General features: G+C 38.2%; 1 pseudogene; it reads left to right on the top strand.

Annotated features, from left to right (window-relative positions):
- Positions 1-10,585: 10,585 nt before the first annotated feature.
- Positions 10,586-12,118, top strand: LOC114612582 (annotated as a pseudogene).
- The last annotated feature ends 2,707 nt before the right edge of the window (positions 12,119-14,825 follow it).

Genomic DNA, 14,825 nt, shown 5'->3' with positions numbered 1-14,825 from the left:
GAGGTGTCAATGGGGAATTCATGGATCTCTCTGGAAGGGAAAGTAGAATATATTTTGCAAGCAGAGAGAGGGCTGGTGGAGATAGGAACAAGAGGATTCAGACAGGGGAGTAAAGGGATAGAGTAGTGGAAGAGATGGTTGGAAAATAGGTCATGGCAGTGGAATATACAAACTTAGTGCAGTGGAAATTCCATGGAATCTAAGAGAGTGACCCTAACACAGTCTTGAAAGTAATAGGGGGTACAGAGCATGAAATACCCACCTTCTATAATTGACAAGATTCCCAGTAGTAGGCCTAGGACTTCAACCCGATTACAAAACATTCTACCTACAATGTGTCTTTCCTGTAAGATGTCATGGGGTAATAGTCCAGCAGAACTTGTGGGAGTGGCCAACACATGACTGGTTCAACTTGAGGCTAGCACCATAAGAAGGAGTCCATGTCTAACACTATGTAAATGGACAGGAGCCAGAGGCTGGTCATCCCAAAGACCCAGGATAGAGCCAAATACTTCTGACAAAAAAGGTCAATGAAGTGATTCCCACTTGTATTCTGCTATTCTCACAGATCAGCACCTGCCCTAACTGTCATCAAAGAGCCATCATCCATCAACTGAGTGGAGCAGATACAGAGACCCACAGTCAAACGGTAGGCAAAGCCAGGGAAACCAAGAAGTGGGAAAAAAAGGATTCTAGGGGCCAGAGGGGTGGAGGACACCAGGAGAACATGGCACTCAGAACTGATCACACAGGGTTCACAGCAGCTCCACAGCAATGGAACAATAGTCATTGAACCTCTCTGGATCTGAGCTAAAACCTCAGCATAAGGATTATGGTTGTATAGCTTAATATTCTTGTGGGAGGCTCCAAGGAGCAGAATTGGGAGATGACTCTGACACTGCCTGAACTTGAGACACTTTTCAACTGATTAGGTCAACTTATGCAGCCTTGATATGAGGATTTCTACATAGCCTTATTGTTATTTGTAATTCTAGGTTCTATTGCTATCCCTGGAAGGCCTGTGAAGTAGAAACTTCTAGTTCTTTGGAATCTTAGTTATATCAAATGATATTTTGCTGAGGCAGACAGTTGAAAGAATACCTTGCTAAAGCGAACAAATGGAAGACTGTTTTCCTGAAGCAAACACAGGTGAAAAGATGTTTGTATATAACAAACACATGAAAGGAATCTTGATGAAGGAATATAAATATGGCCCCAAAGATAGGGGTAAAGATGGGAGAGGAGCCCAGAGCACTGGTTTGATTTGCTCCATCTCGCTATTCTCTGCTAAAGATATACATATAATGGTTTAACTTACATAGCGTTGTTGAGCTTAATTTGTGATAACACAGTCATTAAGAGAATTTTGCCCAAGAACTGCTCTCGAGGTTCCTGTAGCAGTTTGCTACATCAGCAGCCTCACCTCCATCTGGTTGGCACGACTGACAGTTCCTTTAGGCTTCAACTACAGCTGCCTGGTGTCTGTCTGCCTAGAGTACTGCTCTGCAGCTGCTAAGTCATATTTGGCATTTGTTATAAGACTGTACTGTTGCCCAAGACGATCAAGCTAGCCTCCAAAAAATGATTGCTGAACAGGTCCACATTGCCTTATACTAAGTTTTCTTGTTCACTACTTCTGCTGGGTGGTGGGCTACAGGAGAAGTTGAAACCTTATTAAACATAAGTTGCAAAAATTTATGCCTACAAGCCTTTATAAAGGGAATCAGAGGAGGAGTGGGTGTTGGAGAGAGAGTAGGTGAGGGGGACTGGGAGTAGTGGAGGAAGGTGAACTGTAGAAATGATGTAACACCTGTAAATAAACAAATAAATAAATAAAAACATATTAAATAAATAAATAAAATAAAAAGTAAATAAATAAATTATAGTACATGTGAGGATATTCACTGCGTTGGTATTAAACTTCCACATCACTGAGACAATAAAGGCTATTTGACCAGGCTTTTTTCAAGAGTTCTTTGCATTCCAAGACTTCCCTGGAGTCTCAAGAAGAGAAGACAAAACTGATTCACCTAAACATAGGGAGACACAATTTAAATCACAAAGGCCACCTAAGGCAAAAACAACAAACAAATCCATGATAAGCGTAAAATTCCAACAATTCCAGATTTTAAAATGTAGGGTTAAGGAAAAAGATAACTAAGATTGATCTAAACATAGTATTTATGACCTACTTATTATGTATGGGCGAGCAGGCTTCCCTCTGTATAGGTGACATATAAATACAAGTATTTATAAGCCATGCAGAAAGGTTGGCTTTATCTCTATTCAACTGTACCATTCTCATCAATCTCTCTACTTTGTGTTTTGAAAGTATGATATTTTTCATTACCATCAAAGTATTTTAATTTCAGATTTCCTCTTTTAGAAAATCTGAAATTTTTAGTATGAGTTCTCAGGCATGTCCACATTAGTAATTTATGAAAATTCTCTGAACAATGTTCATTTAACATGTAATCCAGCATTGTTCTAAGTTTATAAAACACTTACAAAACTTCCCAATCCCAGTCACAATTAACTGATCATGTATGACTCTAGTTATGTTTATTCCCTTTTAGTTACAAAAAAAATAGTTATTGAACACCTACTGTTCCAGTCACTGCACAAAGCACCAAGATTCAACAAAAAGTAAGACAAATTGTGCTGTTATAGAGAAAAATGAGGTTATTTGAAATACCTCAGTTTCCAGAGACAATACTTGATTACAAATCCCTAGGAACCTACACTTCTCCTATGAAAAATGATAGATAGGTATAGATAGATAGATAGATAGATAGATAGATAGATAGATAAGATACATAGATAGATTCATAGATAGATTCATAGATACATAAATAGATGAGTGCCCTGGATAGAAAGACACATAATTCAGGAGCTCTGATCTCGCTTAGATAATACATTGTTCGGAAACGTGGGACATCATGGGAGATTACAGATAATAAATAATGAACATCAACCTGACATACACTTTACATATTTTATGCATTATTCTGGATACTTTTGCCACACCAGTGCATTCAATTCTCCTAAAGCCTTGTGGCATGAGTATTGTCACTCAATCTTAAAGATAGAGAATTTAAAGCACAGAGGGGTCAAATAACTATCTAAGGTAACTTAGGTCCTAAGTGGCAAAGTCAATATTTACCCCTGTAGACTATTACCAAGTGCAGCAACCTGGCACTTCTAAGGAGCATGTGTTGGTGTATAAGTGATAAGCCAGAATTTTCTGAATGAGTTTAGAGTTAAGTTATTTTAAATCTCCTTTGGTACTGTCTATGCTGTTTTCTGTACGTATAATTGGGGAGGTTTTTTTTCCTGTTATAAATAGTGGAGGAGCTAGGGGTCTGTTAGTTAAGAGCTTTTGCTGCTTTGACAGATGACTACACATTGGATACTACCACTGACATCAGATAGCCCAGAAACATCTGGAATTCAGTAATGGATGCCAAAATCCTGCTACTGGCTCACATGGGTACAAATGCACAGACACATAAATAAATGAATGAATGAATCAACAAATAAATCCGTAAATACATAAGTACATAATAAGTCATTTTGAAAAATTGATGAGAAGGGTATAAACCTATTCCAATTTTAACACTACAGAGAGGGTAGGCAGGGGAACAGCTGTTAGGAAAGTAAGCCTGATCTTCCACAGCATCATAACAAAATCCTGTATACAGCAAGTGATTAATAAATGTTCATCTCTATTGCCTATAGTTGTATAAATATCTGTAAAAGATGTATTCCTATTGTTGTAAAGAACCTTCAGTTTCTCAATTTTGACATCTTTACACTACTTCAGGATTGACTTTGAAACAAAAGTGGGAAACCCCTAATCAGAGACTATCTCCCACTGTACACAGCATGACACACCACTACCTCCAACTCATTACAGGAAACAGAAGCACGTATTTATTCTCATTTAAGGATAATGGTCATGGGGATTTATGAAGATAAAGATTCCAACCAGAATTAAGGGGTCAGTATTCCAGCTTGATGCATCTGATTCTAGTAGGTGTTGGAGGTTGAAACTCACACCTTTTTTCACTTTAAAAAAAATCAATGACTAAAAGTCAGAATGAACTATACTCTTACTGTTGGATATCTTGGCAACTTTCAATTATAAGGACCCTTACTGCATGGATGATTTAGGTCAAATTATGCTCAGAATGGGTGAAGGTCATTCTTTTTAATACCTTTGAAGTTCTTGGATCTCTCTGCAGTAATCACAGTTGTAGGGTGTGGGTGTGTCAAAGATGAGCACATTACAGACACAGGAGGTACAGATGATATTCCCTCAGGTTCTAAAAGGGCAGCTAAAGTGTCTTTGCTGGACCTCCAATATTCCATTAAATAATGGATTTTATTATCATAAAGCCATGAACCTTATTATTAGATGCATCTGTTTTGTCTACATCTGTAATGAAGCCTCATTACCATTCCAGAAGCTTCTTCTCCTGTTATATTTGCAACATGGCACCAGGAATGTGACTCATAAGTACTGGGGTCAATTATAGCTACCATATGTTATTCCACTTTGTGTGACATACCCACACCCTACAACTGTGATTATTGCAGAGAGATCCAAGAACTTCAATGATATTAAAAAAGAATGACCTTCACCCATTCTGAGCACAATTCACAGAAAGTACTTGACTGTGACTCTATTCGGATATTCATTTGACATTTATACGAATTTATTGTCTTCATCTTTGAGTTTCTGTAAATGTGTGAATATGCATGAGTGCACATGCATACAAGCATGTTTGTGTATGTGTTTGGATGTTTGGACATGCACATATGTGCAGAACAGAGGACTACATCAGGTATTGGTCTTCCCTTGCATTCTGTTTCATTGAGGCAGGAAATTTTGCTGCTTCATAACCAGGATAGCTATTCAATGAGCTACCCAGGATACTCTTGTCTCTGCCTCTTCTGACACAGGATTAATGACTTTTAGAGATTCTATGGTCAGTTCCTATTAAACAAAACACGAAGAAAACAACTGTAAAATGTACCCACAGTTTAGACATCTTGTTTATCTGTCTTTTCAATCTCCTTTTCCATACTTTCTTCCCACATTTCAGATGAAAGTTTTACCTCTCACCTCCACTAAATATTCATTCTTTCCTTCCCCCTCATCAAAGTATTCACTCTGCCTCTTCTCAAGGGAGCTTCCCATGAGGACAGCTTTCCTGGAACTGTCCTATGTAGTAGTGGACAAATATTTTGGATTTATAGTTAGTTTTCCAAAAGAAATTTTGCATTCTTTAAATCATACCATCTGTGTTTACAGACGGAAGACAGATGATCTGAAAAACCACTGAAATAGCAACACCCTAAACCTTAGGAAAGCTATTTCCTTTGTTTAAGATTGATTACTCCTGCTCAGAGATTGATAAGTTCTTTAATTTTATTAAGCACTGTTGAATCCTAAACAAAATTTCTAATCAATCCAGATAGAAAATTCTCCAAAAGGTATTTTTATGTCTGTCTTGAATCTGTGTTGAAGCATCTCAGAGACTTCCAAATTAAAAAAAAATTAAAACTCTTCAGATGTAAATATATCTTTATGGACTTATTAGGGACCATGGATTTCCCACATTAGAATATACCCAACTAATTATTTGGATGGGGTTGATACTATATGCATGGGAGAAGCTTAGTTGCTAATAGTTTTATAAATTTAGATAATATATTTTAATATATTTATTAGGAATAAACAAAACAATGATTTTCATGACCAAATAACAAAATTTTTGAAAGGGAGTTTGGTACTCTGGTATCAGTATAGGATACACATCGACACCAAATTCTTAGCACAAGGGAGCTTTACTACCCTGGGTACAGGGAGAGGAGCATCAAATACAGGAGAAGCAAGGAAGAAAAGCAAGAGGGCAAATGAGGGTGTTTCTGCAGCGGTGGGATTATAGGGAGAAAGAGGAGAAGTCTGTGACAGAGTGAGTTGGTAATTCCTGATTGGACATATTAGTATAATAATTAATTTTGATAATTAGACGTTGATGTTTTCTTCAGGAATGAGTCAGTGGAAAAATAAAGGAAATTTACCTTGTATGTTAGAATTAGGAATATAACAGTTTTTATCAGAAGGAAGAGAAAGGTTAAAAGTGTAAAATTTGTGTACAACAATTGCTATGCTCTAGAGTGTGTTAACCTGGGTGCAATGGTTGCTATGTTCTAGCCTGTGTTAACCTGTGTGGAACAGTTGCTATGCTCTAGCCTGTGTTTACCTGTGTTCAATGGTTACTATGCTCTAGCCTGTGTTAACCTGTGTACAACAGTTTGGGATATCTAGAGTTTCTTCAGTCCCATATTTTGTTTTATTTTTGTGTTGATTGGTGATAGATAAGTGAGAATCATTCTCTTTGGTTACTTTCTACTGATATTGGTAGCATTCATGTTGGGGACCTAAGGAAACTGGAATATTGGTAAATTTGGAGAGGGGCAGGTTATATCACTAGATGATCAAGTTCTCTTGGGACATCTGAGGATAAGGAAGAGAAATAGTGAGGCTCGACTAGGATGTAGGAACAGAGGAAACAGTTGGGGCTGGCACAGGGGCTGGAGTTGTTGGAGCAGTCTTTATTGATTTGAAATCTGCAGGGACAGATAAAGACTATGTTACAGATAAGAATTTTAGGGGTACTTATCTTGAATGTACTTTTGAAATTTTTAAGCTTGTGGTCTTGGTAATTGGTGGAGCCCAAAGGCCATAGAAGGGAAAAATATTCCAAGCTCACAAATAGACAGGTGGAAAAAATAAGGAGGTTGGTGGTTATGAGTATTTATCTGGAGTTATATTTAAGTTAATTTTCTGAAGTTTATAAAAACTTTAAGTTTAAAAACAAGAGGAAAATTAAATATTAGCATTACCGTTGATATTTTTAATTGTATTGAAATTTACACTGTAGAAAACCTAGTAGGTTTATGTTTTTTAAATCAGAGTAAAAGTTTGGGGACTCAAACAACAACAGAACGATGAGAAGAAATCTGAAACAGCCTTTCATATCCCTTAAATTATTTTCTCAGATACAATTATCACTTTCTCAAATCCATATATTAAGCTGAGAATGATTATTTATTAAGCTTTTATATTCTCAGAACTTAAAACATTCTCTTATGACTTGCATTTATACATTGTAATTTTGGGTATACTGTTTTGTAAAAAACAAAACAAAAAGATTTTATCTGCTGGAATAAGAGGTTTACTTGGAGAAAGGACAGAATGGATTTAGTATTCAAGTGAAATATTTGATGTAAGTAAGAAGTCTTGTGTTAAAGGAGGATTAGATGTGTTATTATCTGGGTTATGTAGTAGGGTAGCCTGGAGATAAGTGGGGTGAGTCCTAAAGGATGAAAACGTAGCTTGAAGGGCTGTCCTGTTGAGGCAATTACTGTCTCTACAGGAAAGAAATGTATGTGACAAGTTTATAAGAAGAGAAATTTATAGGACTAGATTCTGAGACAGTGGAAGGAATAGGGGTCCTCTGTAACTTAGAGGCTGAGAGAGAGAGAGAGAGATTGTGGGAATAGATTGTGATGGGGACTCCTGGAATTAATTTTATATATATATAAAATTATACATATATATATATATATGTATATATATATATATATATATATATATATAGTGATGAGCAGAGCAGAAAGAGTTGTAGTTGGTGTTGTGAATGGTGTTGTTTAGTTTTGGAGGGACTGAGGACAAGAAGAATTCTAGAAAGTATTTATGTGTTTGAGAAGTATAAAGATGGAAAGGTAGTTATGGATGTGCAAGGTAAAAAGGTGGGAAGGAAAGTAGAATATCTTAAATTTAAAGCAGTTTGGATTTTGTTCAAGGGAGATATGAGGAGTAGAGATGGGGAAGGTCACTTAAATAAGATATTTAGGTGTTGAGTGAGAGACAATCTCAGACAGGTGACTTGTGGAGACAAGAAATAAGCTCTCAAAGTGATATTTGATAACACCCGGAGCTGAGAATATTGAGGAATGAGGCAATGTCAGTTTAGCTATTGATGATGGAGATGGTCATCTATACACTGACGGAAAATGAAGAAGCTAGACCAGGTCTATAGTGAGTGCCTAGAAGAGAGCCACATGGAAGGGAAACAAGGTGGAGAGAGACAACTGCAGTGTTAATGGACAGAATTAGACTAAAAGGTACTTTATATATTGATAACTTTTCCAGCTGTGGAAGTTTGATGGATAATGGCCACCATAGGTGCATATATGTGAATGTTTGTTCATTTGTGATAGAACTGGTTGGGAAGGCTAAGGAGGTATAATATTGTTGGAAGAGGTGTGTTACTGGAAGTGGTTTTCAAGTGTCTATGCCTTCTTGTTGTCTCAATATATGAGCTCTCAGATACTGCTCCAGCACTATACCCACCTTCCTGTGTCCATGCTATTTACTACGATGCTCATGTCCTAACCCTCTAAAACCTTAAGTAAGCCCCCCAATTAAATGTTCTGCTTTATAATTGCCTTGATCATGGTGTCTCTTGGGAGCAATAGAAGTAGAAAAGATAACAACACCTTAGGACAAATGCCAGTCATTAGTGTTGTCTATGAGACTCCCATAGACACCTCACATTGGAACTTTCACCTGGCTTACCCAAATCACTGTCTTAGTAAAAACCCTGCCAGTCTTTAGGGTTAGCTACTGAAAAAAACAAAAGAAAAAAACAAAAAAAAAAGAATTAGGCTAATATGATGACCAACTAAAATGGTTCACTTAGAAATCTTTTTTACTATAATAATGCTAAAATTAGTACTTCAATAATAATTTAGAAATTTATGCCTCATCACATTAAAATATCTGAGACAATGTCAACTGCTATAAAGGAAAAATTGTTATGCTGTCTTAAAAACAAACAAGCAAAAAATCTTGTATCTTTAAGAAAATTAGAAAAGGAATTTAGTTGTATGAACAATCTTTTGGTTAACATTTATCTCTCTGCTTTTTCTTGGATATTTTTTAGCAGCCTTCTCATTCCCCAACCTATGCAAGTCACTAGGTACAATCATTATGAAAAGTTACACCACTCACATAAAATAGAGATTTGGCATACCATCTTCCTTTCCTGGGTTGGTTACTAGAGGCTCAGAATAGCAGTGCTTATGTATATTTCACTTACAAGACTTACAATGGAAAAATAGACTTCAGACATTCATTTTAAGCATGGTTCTCCAGCCAGGAATAACTGTTCTTTCTGCGAAATATGTCAATATCTGGAGTCAGTTACTGTCATATCATGGGAAGCAGTGATGCTGATGCCTAAGACTTAGAGTCAGTGATATCACTAAATATGGTACAGGGTCATCACAAGCCATTTTGAAAAGATACTTTGAAAGATTAATTTTACACAAACCTATTTCTTTCAAACTAGCCACTGTGAGACTCAACCTTCCCCCTCACACATCAGAATTTGAGGAGCTATAGTATCTTTGAGTTAAGGAGTGAAGAAGAGCTTTGGAATGACCTCTGTTGGATCTCTGCTCTATAACTCCATAGAGGATTCCTCTATAACACTGCAGATGGTACTGTGTTGCCTTCACTTGGTTTTTCTTGTTTTCTTCCATGAAACCAGTGCTCTGTGCAATTGAGCAAAGGAATTCTCTTCTAACCTCATGAAACAGAAGGTTGTTGCATCTGCTCCTTTTATTTTCCCTCATAGATCTTCCTCACAACTGTCTATCATATGTATTCCAAACACTCTCTAATGTAGCACCCCGAAGGGCTGATATGCTCTGGCTGAGACTTTCCCTGTGCTGGTTTCTGCAAAGTAACTTTCTTAAGTTTTTCTAAGAACAAAACAACTTGATGAAAGATGATGCCCCAGGAGGGGAATTTACACTTGATATCCTACTGCCCCCATTTGAATTCCTGTTTTTCCTTGAGTTTGTGTTTTTCCTTCCCTGGCTTGATGTATATATTGAACCTGCTCAGTAAAAGCTTTGGCATTCCCTCATAACAGATGACCTGAGTCTGAGTCTTTCTTTAATCCTCCATGCCTATGCCCGAGCTCGGTGCCACTGGCAGCAACATAGCTGTCAAGTGGAGGTCCCAACAAGATCAGGAAAGAGAGGAGAACCTGAAGGGATCATTCCTGGAAGAGGCCAGTCTGTCATCTCAGTGTGTGGAACATATTGGAGAAACTGCATGGGATCAAACTGAAAGTACTAAGTAGCACTAGGAGAGTTTGATCATTTTGATTGCACCATGGCAAATAGGAGTTCCTCCCTACAAGTAGTGGCACAGGATGATGCAGCTAAGAAATCCTCGCATGAGGTGTAGAATAGCTCCTGTTCTGAGGATGAGGAAGAAATTTTAGAAAAGGAAAAATTGAAGAAATGCAAGGTCAAAAAATTAGAAGGGGAGCCTGGAAAAGGGGAAGTGAGAGAGGACGAGCAACTCAGTCCCCCGGTGATGGTGGTGGCAGCCAGGATGGCACGATGGACGGGCCAGGGGCATTGCTGCTGCTGCTGCAGCAGCAGTGGTGGCGGGTGGCTGCAGGCACTGTGGAGGCTGCAGTCCGCACCAGCCATGCCAAATAAAAACAAGAAAGAGAAAGAACCACCAAAACTAGTGAAAACTGGGAAAGGTTCAAAAGAAGGACAAGATACAGCAGAAGTAGAGATAGCCATCAGGAAAAACAGCCTTGGAGTTGTCCAGTCTTCTACATCTATTAAAATAAAAGTATCAGTCCTTCAGCCAATCGTAGTCCCTGTGAAGAAAGACAGTTGGCAGAACTCTTCATGGTTTAATGCCAACAATAATAGACAACTGAAAAAATTCCCATCTTCAAGATGTTCCTCCTGCGGGTCAAGAGAAGCTTTTCATCCAGAAGCTACATCAGTGTTGTGCTCTCTTTGACTTTGTTTCTGACCAACTGAGTGACCTGAAGTGGAAAGAAGTAAAGCGAACTGTGCTAAACAAAATGGTGGAACATGTCACCCACAACTGGACGGCAACCACAGAGCCCATTTACCCAAAGCCATCCACATGTTTGCAGTTAATATGTTTTGAACCTTGCCACCCTCCTCCAATTGTACTGGAGCAGAATTCAACCCAGGAGAAGATGAACCAACGTTAGAAGCAGCCTGGCCTCATCTGCAGCTTGTTTATCAATTTTTCTTAAGATTTTTATACTTTCCAAATTTCCAGGATAATATAGCAAAGAAATATATTGATCAGAAGTTTGTATTGCAGGGATCCTCCGGAGAGAGATTTTCTAAAAGCAACCCAGTACAGAATCTATGTAAAGTTCTTAGGCCTGTGTGCTTATATCAGAAAACAGATCAATAATATATTTTATAGGTTTATGTATGAGACAGAGCACCACAATGGCATAGCAAAATTACTGGAGATCCTGGGAAGTATAATTAATTGATTTTCCTTACCACTAATGGAAGAACACAAGATTTTCCTGTTCAAGGTGTTGCTGCCCTTATACAAAGTGAGGTCCCTGAGTGTCTACCATCCCAAGCTGGTGCACTGTGTCATGCAGTTTTAAGAGAAGAACAGCACCCTCACTGAACCAGTGGTAATGGCACTTCTCAAATACTGGCTAAAGACTCACAGTTCAAAAGAAATATTTTTTTAAATGAATTAGAAGAAATTTTAGAAATTTTAGAATTTTAGAAGATCATGGAGCCACTTTTCTGACAGTTAACCAAATGAGTTTCCAGCCCTCACTTCCAGGTGGCAGAATGGACACTCTATTACTGGAATAATGAGTACAACATGAGTTTAATCAGTGACAATGCAGTGAAAATTCTGCCCATCATGTTTCCATCCTTATACCACAACTCAGAGACCCACTGGAACAAGACAATACATGGCTTGATATACAATGCTCTGAAACTCTTCACGGAGATGAACCAGAAACTCTTCAATGACTACACCCAGCAGTTCAAAGCAGAGAAACTCAAAGAGAAGCTAAAAATGAAAAAGTGAGAAGAAGCATGGGCTAAAATAGAAAATCTAGCCAAAGCGAATTCTCAGGTACTAAAAGAGAGTAACTCAGGAGTGTTGAGGCTTAGTGTGACACCTCCTAAGAAAGAGATGAAAATTTAGACCTTGAAAATGAGAGAGGGGTTTAGAAAAGCAGTTGTCCTCTCTCAGGCCATGTTAGCAAAAGAGGAAGAGAAGACAATGGAAAATTGGTTTCACTAGTAACTCAGGGCTGGAGAGATTGCTCAGCTGTTAAAGGCCAGGCTATAGTAGAAAGAATGTATTTAACTTTGAAAAATTATCTTGAAAAACAAAAGGGGGGGAGTTTACCTCACCTCATGCAAGACTATCCTTTATTTTATATATTTTCAAGTTTTTACTAGTGGATAAGGATGTGTTCATTGTCTGCAGCAGACAGACATTGGAAATGAGCCCAGAAGGCACTGGGCTTAGAGAAATGGAAAGAATTGTCATCAGGTGTACGGAAAAGCCCTGACCCTGTATTAGTCAGGGTGAGAGATTCTGTTTGTGTCTTTCCTAAAGATGCTGAAAGTCTTGTTTGGATTCCTAAGTGTTGGGTGCACCCTGTCATTATGCAGCCTCACCCAAGTGGAGATCTACTCGAGCTTTGTGAAGAACCCCCTAGTTCTGATGTCAATGGGGATAAGCAGCTCGACCTGGATGGTCATAGTTCCCACCAACAAGACTGCTGGAAAATCTGCTGCTAATTTTGAGAAACCAGAAATTTCTTCATGTTGCTCATCAGTTATTAATGGTACTTGTGTGCAGCCTCACTATGGAGAGAAGTTTCTAGCAGGATTCAAATTGGAGGGAAGGCTCCTTAAAAGATGGGCTAGACGTCCATGCCTTTGGGAGTCCTATCCTTTGGGGCAGCCACAGCAGGATTGGTATTTCTTTGCCTTTTTCACAGACAGCAGATCCAGTCCCAGGCAGTTACTAAGCAGGTGCTCATGTTGCTGGCACGAGGAAACCCTTCTGCTCAAATGAGTCTCAGCCTTTACTGAAAATAGTTAGTCAATGACGGGCAACTCCTTTACAGTCTTTACCTACCTAAGACAAGGGCCCTAAGGCTGGCAGGGATTCCCAATGACAGGTAATTGGTATTGATGGAAGGTGACCTAAGATAGATGTCATTCACCTATAAAATAAAAACAGGGACCCTGAAGGGCTGCTATGCCCTGGCTGTGACTGTCTCCATGTGCTGCCATCTACAAAGTAACATTCTGCAGTTTTTCTAAGAACAAAATGTCCTGTTGAAGGATGATGCCCCAGGAAGGGAATTTATACTTGCTATCCTATTGCTCCCCCACCCAGTTGAGTTCCTGTTTTTCCTTGAGTTTGTGTTTTTCCTTCCCTGGCTTGGTATATATATTGAACCTGCTCAGTAAAAGATTTGGCATTCTCTCATAACAGATGACCCGAGTCTGAGTCTTTCTTTAATCTCCCAGGCCTATACCTGAGCTCGGTACTGCAGGCATCACCCGAGCTGTCATTCTACAAATTTGATGGTCATTTTCTTTAAAACTTGACATAGGCTATATTTAACTCAGTATTTTAAAAGTAATTACAGAAAAAAATAACCCATTTCTCTTTTCTCATGAATCTTGAGCACCTGGGTTGCAAAAGATATTTTATAACTTCGGTGTCTTTCAGTATTCCACTTCCTTATCTCAACAAACCAAAACAACACCACAAAAAAAAATGAACAAAAACAACAAAAAGCATTATAATGTGTATGTCTGTGCACCTATGTACACATTTGTGAGGATGCCCTTAGAGGCTGGTAGGAGGCAATACATATATTCAAGGTATAGTTACAGACAATCATGAGCTATCCATCTTGGCTACTGGACTCCTGACATTGGTTCTCTACAAGAAGAACAAGTGCCCTTAGGCATTTGGACACCTTTCCAGACCCCTCTTCACAATCTCCATGCAAGCATCTACAGTTTCACAATTAAAATGATATTGATTTTCAACTTACTTCAGCATATTTCTTTGCCTACATGACTCTTGAATCTGGCTGCTGAGATGAGATGCCAGGATATCTCTCCTTCCCCCCTCTCTCTCTGTTGATTTAGCCTATCACTGGTGGCCTTTCTGGAATATAAAGAAATTAGTCCATAGCTCTTCTGAAATTATTGATCATATGTGATGTCTGTAGAGAGTAGTGGTTGATGATATCACAGGGATGTGAATAGGTGTGGAAGAGATCATGTGTTGAGGCAGAAATTTAAAGCAACCAAGGGACCAGGCTTCATGTTTTTCTAAAAGTCCAGTTTCCCTTGAATTAGCTAGATTCTTCAAAAAGGAGCAGACACCCCAGAGACCTATCAAACTTGATGCACTTCCACCTCCTCACATCACCACCTTGAAAATCAGTCAACAAACATATGACACCTATACAAACCCTATCCAAATATAGCAAATATAGACAAAGGTTCAAGTCTCCTTGACTATCTCTCAAGATTTGAGTGAACTGTCTGCCCAATAACTTTGGTTCATTGCTAAGCACAATAAAGGTTACAATTTGCATTTTATCCAGCTATTTTCCTATTGTAGTTCATGGCTAAGACATTCTGGATTAAAGCAAAAGTCTATTTTTATTTCACTTTTACAGTGGACATTTTGCCAATAATTTTTATGAATATTGAAAATTAATTTGCATATATTTGAGAATATCATTATAAAAAATAATAAATAAATAAAACCTACATTTTATAATAGGCATCCATTTTGGTACCCACTAGCCATTTATCTCTGACTCCAATCCTCTAAGATAAATTCCTAGTAACCCTAATTCACTTAC

This window comes from Grammomys surdaster, unplaced genomic scaffold (assembly GCF_004785775.1).
Source record: "Grammomys surdaster isolate TR1022 unplaced genomic scaffold, NIH_TR_1.0 126176, whole genome shotgun sequence".
NCBI classification, from domain to species: Eukaryota; Metazoa; Chordata; class Mammalia; order Rodentia; family Muridae; genus Grammomys; species Grammomys surdaster.
Note: the sequence above shows the minus strand (reverse complement) of the source record. Positions and strands in the feature narration are given on the sequence as shown.